Source organism: Aquarana catesbeiana, linkage group LG07 (genome assembly GCF_042186555.1).
Source record: "Aquarana catesbeiana isolate 2022-GZ linkage group LG07, ASM4218655v1, whole genome shotgun sequence".
In the NCBI taxonomy this organism is placed as follows: Eukaryota; Metazoa; Chordata; class Amphibia; order Anura; family Ranidae; genus Aquarana; species Aquarana catesbeiana.
The window spans coordinates 33,976,695-33,988,996 of record NC_133330.1 but is presented as its reverse complement, the minus strand read 5'-3'; the positions used below and the strand labels follow the sequence as shown (position 1 = coordinate 33,988,996).

General features: G+C 43.5%; 1 pseudogene; it reads left to right on the top strand.

Annotated features, from left to right (window-relative positions):
- The first annotated feature begins 963 nt into the window (after positions 1-963).
- On the top strand, positions 964-1,098 carry LOC141103957 (U2 spliceosomal RNA; annotated as a pseudogene).
- Positions 1,099-12,302: the final 11,204 nt, after the last annotated feature.

Here is a 12,302-nt window from a genome sequence, read left to right as displayed (position 1 = left end):
TCAACTTTAAAAAAAAACAATATATAGTGCAAATCTGCAAAATGCAAAAAGCACTAGAAATGCATCGGTGTGAATCCTATCCATGCTGCCCATCAGTGCTGCCTATTAGTGCCCATCAGTGCCGCCTATCCGTGCTGCCCATCAGTACCATCTATCAGTGCTGCCTATCTGTGCTGCCCATTGATGCCACCCATTAGTGCCACCTATCCGTGCTGCCCATCAGTGCCACCTATCAGTGCCCATCTGTGCTGCCCATCAGTGCCAACTATCAGTGCCGCCTATCCGTGCTGCCCATCAGTGCCACCTATCAGTGCCCATCAGTGTGGCATATTAGTGACTCCTAATTAGTGCCCATCAGTGCAGCCTATCAGTGCCACCTCATCAGCGCACATCAGTGAAGGAGAAAAATTACTTATTTACAAAATTAACTGAAAAAAACTAAGAAAAATTTTTTTTTTTCAAAATTTTCGGTCTTTTTTCTTTTATTTAGCAAAAAATAAAAAACCCCAGTGGTGATTAACCACGTCAGCCCCGGAAGGATTTTTTGTGATACGGCACTGCATGGCTTTAAATAACGATTGCGCGACTGTGCGACGTTGTACCCAAACAAAAATTGGCCTGGTATTTGATCACCTCTGCGGTTTTTATTTTTTGCGCTATAAACAAAAAAAGCCGACAATTTTGAAAAAACCCAATATTTTTTACTTTGTGCTATAATAAATATCCAAAAAAATAAAAAAATAATAACAAAATTCTTCCTCAGTTTAGGCCAATATGTATTCTACATTTTTTTGGTAAAAAAAAATCCCAATAAGCGTTTATTGATTGGTTTGCGCAAAAGGTATAGTGTCTACAAAATAGGGGATAGACTTATGGCCTTTTTATTATAAACAATTTTTTTTTTTACTAGTAATGGCGGTAATCAGCTGTTTTTTAGCGGGATTGCAACATTACAGCAGACAGATCACTTCTCGGCCTTTTGGCTAAGATCAAGTGTAGTATCTGTTCTTATCAGTTGCCAGGAGGTGGCGCTATGCTTCTGTCCCTGATCTACGGCGAAGTGATATCAGGGATGGTGGAGGCTATGCAAAACCTGCTGGTGTAAAGGTAACCTGGAGCGGTTCGTAGCCCAAAGGGAAGCCTTCTGATGGGGATGGAGAACCACTGGGACTGACCCAGAGGGTCGGGTCCCTGGCCTTCTGGCCTAGATTGGGGTAGCTCTAGCTCCGGTCAGTTATTCGGGAGGGAACACTTACTCCTCCTTTGGGGGGGGGTGGTTAGTATTTCCCGAATGTAATTAGGTAGGAGGGATGGGAGCAACGGTGGGGCCTGATGGTAAAGGGCTCTCTCCAAGCTTCCAGAACTCCAGGCCTTCCTGGCTGGGGTGGGGGCTGCTGTGGTCTGGGCTGGGGGTCAGGGTTGCACGAAAAGCCAGTGGTGTGATATTAGCGAGTTAATATTCGATAATGTCTTCCGGCTTCTTCTCCTGGCCAATCAGGATGCGGGTCCTGAGACCCGATTGGCCAGGGAGTCTTAGTGCGAGTGAGAGGGGGCAGGTTTGTTTGCTGAACCCCCCCCCCCCCCAAAATATTGAGCACCAGCTGCCACTGATTTGAGTACAGTGTAGCATGACCGCACAATTGTCATTCTAATAGGATTTTCCGACGGAAAATGTTTGATATGAGCTTGTTGAGCCTGTGTGGGCTCCATCGGACATTTTCCATCGGAATTTCCGTCACACAAAATTTGAGAGCTGGTTCCGTTGTCGGAAATCCCGATCGTGTGTACACAATTCCGACGCACAAAGTTCCACGCATGCTCGGAATCAAGCAGAAGAGCAGCGCTGGCATTTTTCTCGGCTCGTCGTACGTGTTGTACGTCACCACGTTCGGACGTTCAGAATTTCCGACCAACTTTGTGTGACCGTGTGTATGCAAGACAGGTTTGAGCCAACATCCTTCAGAAATAAACCATGGACTTTGTTGTCGGAATGTCCGATCGTGTGTGCAAGGCATAAGTGTGACAGCGCTGAAATCTGGAAAATGGCCTTGGCGGGAAGAGGGTGAAAGTGCCCGGTAGGCAAGTGGTTAAAAAATTAGTTCATTTATCAGAAAAAAACAAAAAGGTGAACTAAGTCCCTACAACCAGCCACTGAATAAATATTGTTCGGATAATAATATACAACATTTTTAACCACTTCAGCCCCGGAAGATTTGGCTGCTTAATGACCAGGCCATTTTATGCAATTCGGCACTGCGTCGCTTTAACTGACAATTGCGCGGTCGTGCGACGTCGTCCTTTTTTTCCCACAAATAGAGCTTTCTTTTGGTGGTATTTAATTACCTCTGCGGTTTTTATTTTTTGCGCTATAAACAAAAAAAGAGCGACAATTATGAAAAACAACACAATATTTTGTACTTTTTTCTATAATAAATATCCCCATTTTTTTTTTTTAAAAAGCTAATTTTTCTCAGTTTAGGCCGATATGTATTCTTCTACATATTTTTGGTAAAAAAAAAATCGACATAAGCGTATATTGATTGGTTTTGCGCAAAAGTTATAGCGTATCCAAAATAGGGGATAGATTTATAGCATTTTTATTTATTTCATTTTTTTTTTACTAGTAATGGCGGCGATCTGCGATTTTTTTTGGGACTGTGACATTATGGCGGACACATCGGACACTTTTGACACATTTTTGGGACCGTTGTCATTTATACAGCGATCAGTGCTATAAAAATGCACTGATTACTGTAAAAATGTCACTGGCAGGGAAGGGCTTAACACTAGGGGGGCGATCAAGGGGTTAACTGTGTTCCCTCTGACGTGTTTCTAACTGAAGTGGGAGGGGACTGACTAGAGGAAGTGACAGATCGTGGTTCCTAGCAAATAGGAACACACGATCTGTCACTCCTCTCAGAACAGAACAGGGAAGTGTGTGTTTACATACACTCGTCCCTGTTCCGTCTCTCGTGCTCGCGATCGCTCGTGGCCGGCGGTCATCGCGACCGCCGGCCACGAGCATCGGCACCCCCACAGTAAAATGATGGCAGCTGGTTGGCAAGCGGTTAATGAACACAATTTATTTCTTCCAGCTGGCAAGGCAACAATGACGAGTTTTGGAAGGACGCTATTTTAAGTATGGGTGGAGCTTGGCGTCCCAGCAGATAAGACGCTGCACCTGGGATGCTACACCTGTTACCATGTCGCTTTCCTTTTCCCACGATGTGATAACATTATTATTATAGACCAAACAGCTCCCTTCCAGTGTAAAATACACGCCGAGTACATAATACATCATCACATCTGCTTATAGCTGACATTTCTTTTTTTAGCTTACACCATCCAAAAATGGACACATGGATTCAGGTGGAGTGCGCAGCATTTAATCACCCGTCTAAATGAACCTCTTGTACATACAGTATGTAATGCAGCATGGGCGTCCGAGGTCTCTGTGCTGAGGGCACACCGTGACTGAGCGATCATAGACTTTGTGTGTCATCAGTCTGCTGCAGGCAGGAGGAAGCATTTCCTCAGTCTCCCCCCCCCCCCAACATATCAGTCTAGGAAGTAGATGGTGACCTTAGGCATAGCTCCCAACGGTCCCTGATTTTGAGGGATTGTCCCTGATTTGGAGAAATGTCCCTCTGTCCCTCATTCCTCCTCATTTGTCCCTCATTTTGGTCCGATCTATATAATAGGGTGACCAGACATCCCCGGTTTCTGTGGAAATAATTATTCGCTGTTGCAACACTAATCCTCCTCCCGGCCAAGAAGCGGGACTGATACCCGTCGCCCGATTGGCTGAAAGGACAGGCAATCCTATTGGATGCCTAGGAGGAGGGGAGGAGACGCAAGGTGGAAGCGAAGAGGAGAAGGCACAGCAGCCGCTGCTTGATGCCCGCCGCAGCCTGATGTCCGCCGATGCCCTGATCCCCGCCGCTGCCCGATCCCCACCACTGCCCGACGTGCCCACCGATGCTCAATCCCCGCCGCTGCCCGATGTGCCCGCCACCTAGATGGGGTAAGTGCCGGTGGACCAGCAGACAGCGAGGGGGGGGTTTTGAGGTGCCGCAGGGGGAGGGGGTGGTTGTTTGCCCCCCCCCAAATAAAAAAAAACACCAGCCACAACTGTTTTTCACTATATTGTTTTTTTATTGTTGATTTACATTCAAGATTGGACTTATATATATATATTTTTTCTTTTTTCACTTTGGCATTTGTTCACTTTAACACTTTTTTGGACTTTATTTCAATGTGCTGTCCATTTATAACCCAGTATTCACATGTCTGCTGCCCCACCACAGCGCAACGATACATCTTTTTTTTTATTTCAGTCCAACTTAGACGATTGGACGCCTATCGGGAGGAGGGGAGGAGACGCATGGAGGACACAGGAGCCGCTGCAAGGTCCCACCGCTCGCCGCCATCACCCGCTGCCTGACTGAGACAGGGTAAGTGCTGGGCAGACGGCGAGCGGGGGGGGGGGAGGCCACAGTGGCACTATTTGTTTGTTACAGTAGCAGCATTTGATGGGGCACAGTGGCAGCATTTGATGGGGCACAGTGGCAGCGTTTGATGGGCACAGTTTGATGGGCACAGTGGCAGTGTTTGATGGGCACAGTGACAGCGTTTGATGGGCACAGTTTGATGGGCACAGTGGCAGTGTTTGATAAGCACAGTGGCAGCGTTTGATGGGCACAGTGGCAGTGTTTGATAAGCACAGTGGCAGCGTTTGATGGGCACAGTAGCAGTGTTTGATGGGCACAGTGGCAGTGTTTGATGGGCACAGTGGCAGTGTTTGATGGGCACAGTGGCAGCATTTGATGGGGCACAGTGGCAGCATTTGATGGGGCACAGTGACAGCCTTTGATGGGCACAGTTTGATGGGCACAGTGGCAGTGTTTGATGGGCACAGTTTGATGGGCACAGTGGCTGCGTTTGATAGGCACAGTGGCTGCGTTTGATGGTGCACAGTGGCAGCGTTTGATGGGCACAGTTTGATGGGCACAGTGGCAGTGTTTGATAAGCACAGTGGCAGCGTTTGATGGGCACAGTTTGATGGGCACAGTAGCAGTGTTTGATAGGCACAGTGGCAGCGTTTGATGGGCACAGTTTGATGGGCACAGTGGCAGCATTTAAAGGGCACAGTTTGATGGGCACAGTGGCAGTGTTTGATGGGCACAATGGCTGCGTTTGATGGGAACAGTGGCTGCGTTTGTTGGCACAGTGGCTGCGTTTGATGGCACAGTGGCTGCGTTTGATGGGCACAGTGGCTGCGTTTGATGGGCACAGTGGCAGCATTTGATGGGGCACAGTGGCAGCATTTAAAGGGCACAGTTTGATGGGCACAGTGGCAGTGTTTGATGGGCACAATGGCTGCGTTTGATGGGAACAGTGGCTGCGTTTGTTGACACAGTGGCTGCGTTTGATGGCACAGTGGCTGCGTTTGATGGGAACAGTGGCTGCGTTTGTTGGCACAGTGGCTGCGTTTGATGGGCACAGTGGTTGCATTTGATGGGCACAGTGGCTGCAGTTGATGGGCACAGTGGCTGCGTTTGATGGGCACAGTGAGGCTGCAATGGATGTTTTTTTTTTCTGAAATTTTCAGTTTGTTTGCGCCCCATCAAAAATGTTGAACACCAGCCCCCACTACTCTGTACTGCAATAGCTGAAGTAAAACTGCGTTGGATTTAGGGGTTGCTTACACCAGGAGGTGCATCTGAGCATGTGCGCTTTTATGCAATGTTCCTATGCATCGTGTTTTAGGGCAGCCCATTATTTTCAATACGCTGCCCTATGCGCAAGAACATTGTGCTGCACCAAAATGCATGGTACAGCATTACCAAGCGCATTGGCAGGCATGAATGCACACGTGTCTGCTACATGCATGGGGATGCCTTTAGGAATGAATGACTCTGCACATGTCTGCAAAAGGGCAGCGCATGTTTGTGTGATGCAGAAAAACATTCGATTTTGCACATGTTCCCGCATCGCACCTCGTGTGAATGAGTCCTCAACCTAATCAAAATTCAGCTAGTCCAGCAGGCACTGTCTGACTTTTGATGTATGGGCACTTTGGTTGTACGGATGTCAATCTACCGATTGACATCTGTACAACCAAACTATTGGATTTTCCCCACTTGATCAGTGCCGCTGGCTATACCCTGCAGCGCTGATCAGAGTCCCTTTCTCTGCAGCCTCGGCTGCACTGGACAGTGAATAAATGGGAAGCACCTTGAGGCTTCCTGTTCATTTGTAAATTGTGATAAATGGACACAGTGAGTGATCGGTACCAATCACTCACTGTGTTCATTCAGGAAACGAAAGGGCTGGTAAATAGGAAACGAAGGGGCTGGTAAATAGGAAACGAAGGGGCTGGTAAATAGGACATATTTATGAGTCGTCGTTCCCAGCTCCCCATCCTGAAATATCCCCCTGTATGTCATTAGCAGCTGCTGGTGGGATAGGAAAAGAGGGATGCTGGCAATGCTGCGGGAGGGGGCAGACAAGGAATCTCAGACAGCAGGGGGGTGGGGCCGCAGATACCAATCCCCCTGCAGTGCAGCCGGAGGGAGAAAAAGGAGGAGAAGCTGGCAGAGCTGCAAGGGGAGCCCTAAGAGTTGGAAATAAGGCAGTTCAGCCATCGCTTGGCAGGTATCCGCCCCCCCCCCCCCCTTTGAACAGATGGGGCCCAGGCCCAGTACAGGAGGGCCCTCAATGTGGATGGGGAATCAAGTCATTTATTTCGCTCAACCCACTGGTTCAATGAAAAAAATGACTCATCTATGTGCTTTTTAATTGAAGAATTAAGCTGCCTGTGGATGGAGCAGCTCTGTATGGAAGCCAATCAGCTTTCAACTTTAGTTTGATCAATTAGGCATTGGCAAACAAAAAAAAAAGCCTGAAAGCTGATTGGTTTCTTTGCACAGCTGCACCAGATTTTGTACTCTCCAGCTTTAGTAAATGAACCCCACTGGGTTTATGGAGGCATGTCAATGCATAAAGCATTTTTTTTAGCATTTTTGGAGCGACATCATCCATTACAATGGGCCTCCTATCGCTCCAAAGACGCGCTGAAGAAGCTCATGTACCAGATTTTGGATATGAGCCAAGTGCATTTTGCTTTTTTTGCACATTTTTTTAATTTTTTTTTGAATTTTGTTGTGTGGAAAATACATGACTGCTACCTGCCTTGGGGCTTCCAGTAAAAAAAAAAATGGCAACACAAGGGCGTTGTGTGTTTAAACGCATTTTCCACACTTTTGCAGAAACGGGGCATGTAACGCTTGTTTGTGCCCGCATTTCTACTACGTTCAAGTGTGAAGGAGGCCAAAGGTGGCTCGTCTGATGACATTATAGATGGAGATCAGACATGGCTGCCTTGTCTCCTTCTTCCTCCTCCTTTTACAGATATGACAATGAACTTTGTGTTGTTACAATTGTCTATACAGTTTTATATACAATGGAGATTGTAAACCCATCTAGTAATGTATATTATCTTATTTTATGTGTGTTGTCTGTCCCTGGATTACAGAGGAGAACCTGAAACAATGTGCAAAACCTCAACACAATGATAAGACTCTCCCAGCATAATGTCTATCTGATGTCACTAGACATGTGCAGAACAAAAAAAAATATTTTCATTCTTTTTGTTTCTTTATTTACATATTATTGTTTAGTTAAATTTGTTTTCATTCGTTTAATTCGTTTTTGGAATTTGTTTTGTTTATTCGTTTTTGAATCGATTCAAATTTTCGAACATTTTTCGAATTTGAATAATTTTCGAATTCGAATAGTTTTCGAATTAGAAAAGTTTTCGAATTCGAATAGTTTTCCAAAGAGAATAAAATAGGATAAAAAAATAAAGAAATAGAATAGAAAAAAATTTAATAGAAAAGAAAAGACTATAACAGAAAATAAAAGAATATAATAGAGTAAAACAAAACAAAATAGGATAGAGAATAAAAGAACAGAATAGAATGGAATAGAATAGAAATGAAAGGAATAGAATAGAATAAAAAAGAATAGAATAAAATAGATAGATTATAACCATCTTCTGAAATTCAAATAGAATAAAAAAAACAATAGAATAGAAATAATATAACCATTTTCCAAAATTCAAATAGAATCAATTTGAATATGAATAGAATAGAAAAGAATAGTAAAATAAAATAGAAAATAACACAACAGTATAGAAAAAACAACAGAATAGAATATATTCTTTCTATTCTATTGTTTTTTTCTATACTATTATCTTATTTTCTATTCTGTTCAAATCTATTCTTTTTTAATCTATTTAAATTCAAATTGATTCTATTTGAAATTCAAATTTCAGAAGATGGTTATATTCTATGTTATTCTATTCTATTTGTTTCTATTATATTCTAGTTTATTCTATTCTGTTATTTTCTATTCTATGTTGTTCTGCTTTACTCTATTATCTTCTATTTTTTTATTTTCTGTTATATTCTTTTCTAGTCTTACATAGTTACATAGTTACATAGTAGGTGAGGTTGAAAAAAGACACAAGTCCATCAAGTCCAACCTATGTATGTGATTATGTGTCAGTATTACATTACATATCCCTGTATGTTGCGGTCATTCAGGTGATTATCTAATAGTTTCTTGAAGCTATCAATGCTCCCCGCTGAGACCACTGCCTGTGGAAGGGAATTCCACATCCTTGCCGCTCTTACAGTAAAGAACCCTCTACGTAGTTTAAGGTTAAACCTCTTTTCTTCTAATTGTAATGAGTGGCCACAAATCTTATTAAACTCTCTTCTGCGAAAAAGTTTTATCCCTATTGTGGGGTCACCAGTACAGTATTTGTAAATTGAAATCATATCCCCTCTCAAGCGTCTCTTCTCCAGAGAGAATAAGTTCAGTGCTCGTAACCTTTCCTCATAACTAAGATCCTCCAGACCCTTTATTAGCTTTGTTGCCCTTCTTTGTACTCGCTTCATTTCCAGTACATCCTTCCTGAGGACTGGTGCCCAGAACTGGACAGCATACTCCAGGTGCGGCCGGACCAGAGTCTTGTAGAGCGGGAGAATTATCGTTTTATCTCTGGAGTTGATCCCCCTTTTAATGCATGCCAATATTCTGTTTGCTTTATTAGCAGCAGCTTGGCATTGCATGCCATTGCTGAGCCTATCATCTAATAGGACCCCCAGGTCCTTTTCCATCCTAGATTCCCCCAGAGGTTCTCCCCCCAGTGTATAGATTGCATTCATATTTTTGACACCCAAATGCATTATTTTACATTTTTCTACATTGAACCTCATTTGCCATGTAGTCGCCCACCCCATTAATTTGTTCAGGTCTTTTTGCAAGATTTCCACATCCTGCGGAGAAGTTATTGCCCTGCTTAGCTTAGTATCGTCTGCAAATACAGAGATTGAACTGTTTATCCCATCCTCCAGGTCGTTTATGAACACATTAAATAGGATTGGTCCCAGCACAGAACCCTGGGGAACCCCACTACCCACCCCTGACCATTCTGAGTACTCCCCATTTATCACCACCCTCTGAACACGCCCTTGTAGCCAGTTTTCAATCCATGTGCTCACCCTATGGTCCATGCCAACGCACCTTATTTTGTACAGTAAACTTTTATGGGGAACTGTGTCAAATGCTTTTGCAAAATCCAGATACACCACATCTATGGGCCTTCCTTTATCTAGATGGCAACTCACCTCCTCATAGAAGGTTAATAGATTGGTTTGGCAAGAACGATTCTTCATGAATCCATGCTGATTATTGCTAATGATATCATTCTTATTACTAAAATCTTGTATATAGTCCCTTATCATCCCCTCCAAGAGTTTACATACTATTGATGTTAGTCTAACTGGTCTGTAATTCCCAGGGATGTTTTTTGGGCCCTTTTTAAATATTGGTGCTACATTGGCTTTTCTTCAATCAGCTGGTACCATTCCAGTCAATAGACTGTCTGTAAAAATTAGGAACAACAGTCTGGCAATCACCTGACTGAGTTCCCTAAGTACCCTCGGATGCAAGCCATCTGGTCCCGGTGATTTATTAATGTTAAGTTTCTCAAGTCTAATTTTAATTCCGTCCTCTGTTAACCATGTAGGTGCTTCCTGTGTTGTGTCATGAGGATAAACACTGCTGTTTTGGTTACTGAAGCCCCCCGATTCACTCGTGAAGACTGAGGAGAAGAATAAATTCAATACCTTTGCCATCTCCCCATCCTTTGTAACCAGATGTCCTTCCTCATTCTTTATGGGGCCAATATGGTCTGTCCTCCCTTTTTTACTGTTTACATACTTAAAGAATTTCTTGGGATTTTTTTTGCTCTCCTCCGCTATGTGTCTTTCATGTTCTATCTTAGCCGTCCCAATTGCACCCTTACATTTCTTATTGCATTCTTTATAAAGTCTGAATGCTGAGGATGGTCCCTCAACCTTGTATTTTTTGAAGGCCTTCTCCTTTGCTTTTATATGCATTTTTACATTGGAGTTAAGCCATCCAGGATTTTTGTTCGCTCTTTTAAATTTATTACCCAATGGAATACATTGGCTAATGCCCTTATTTAATATGCTCTTAAAGCAAACCCATCTCCCCTCCGTATTCTTTGTTCCTAATATTTTATCCCAATTTATGCCTTTTAGCAAGGTTTGTAGTTTAGGGAAGTTGGCTCTTTTGAAATTCAGTGTCTTTGTGTTCGCTTCATGTTTCCTATTTGTGTGATTTATACTGAAACTAATTGACCTGTGATCGCTGTTACCTAAATTGCCCCGTATTTCCACTATTTTTTTTATTCTATTCCTTTATTTTCTATTCTATTTTATTCTCTTTGGAAGTTAAAAACCATTCAATTTTGAAAACGATTCGAATTTGAAAACTTTTCGAATTCGAAAAGTATTTGAAAATGATTTGAATTCAAATTTCATCTTCATTTTTTTTTTCGTTATTTCAGATTCGTTTAAATCCGGTACCATTATAATTTGGAAATTTGGATACATCCGAATTTCGAAAAAACGAAAATGTGTCCTTATTTTAATTTGGAACAAAACGAACCGCACATGTCTAGATGTCACAGTGATATCCAACTCTCTGATACAGTGGGGAAAATTATTATTTGATCCCCTGCAGATTTTGTAAGTTTGCCCACTTACAAAGAAATGAAGGGTCTATAATTTTTATCATAGGTGAATTTTAAATGATAGAGACAGAATATCAACCAAAAATCCAGAAAAAAAACGTATGATACAAATGTTATGAATTGATTTGCAGTTCAGTGAGTAAAATAAGTATTTGATCCCCAAGCAAAATATGACTTAGTAGTAAGAAAGGTGGAGGTGGAGAAACCCCTGATTGGCAAGCACAGAGGTAAGACGATTCTTGTAGTTGGTGACCAGGTTTGCTCAGGAGGGATTTTGGTCCACTCTACAGATCTTCTCTAAATCCTTAAGGTTTCTTGGCTGTCACTTGGCAACTCGAAGTTTCAGCTCCCTCCATACATTTTCTATAGGATTAAGGTCTGGAGATTGGCTAGGCCACTCCGTGACCTTAATGTGCTTCTTCTTGAGCCACTCCTTTGTTGCCTTGGCGGTATGTTTTGGGTCATTGTCATGCTGGAAGACCCATCCACGACCCATCTTCAGTGTTCTGTCTGAGGGAAGAAGGTTCTCATCCAAGATTTTACAATACATGGCCCCGTCCATTGGCCCCTTAATACAGCAAAATCGGCTTGTACCTTTAGCAGAGAAACAGCCCCAAAGCGTCATGTTTCCACCTCCATGCTTAACTGTAGGGATGGTGTTCTTAGGGTCATATTCAGCATTTTTCTTCCTCCAAACCTGGCACAAGAAGGCACATGTACAGGCCCGTCTGAAGTTTGCCCGTGAACATCTAAATCAGTGGTTCTCAACCTGGGGGTCGGGAGCCCCTCGGGGGTCAAATGACGATTTGCCAGGGGTCACCAAATCCTGGGCTGTTCCTGAAGCCTGCACCGCTCTCCCAGCCTTTTTGCAGCTGCCCATTCATTTCACGGCATGGCTGGGGGGCAGAGACTAGAGGTCAGCTGACTGGTGAGGAATGTGAAGTGGGAGGGGCTGGAGGAGACCCTATCTCCTGATTTCAGCATAGGTGTCACTGCTGCGAGACATCACAAAGTCGGAAACACAGTGAGTAACAATACCTGTGATTATACTTGCGAATAAAAGTCTGCACTAAGTTGGCACATCAGAACTCCCCACCAGCACTGCCACTGATCCCACCCCCCACCAGCACTGCCACTCATCCCAACTCCCCGCCAACACTGCCACTCATCC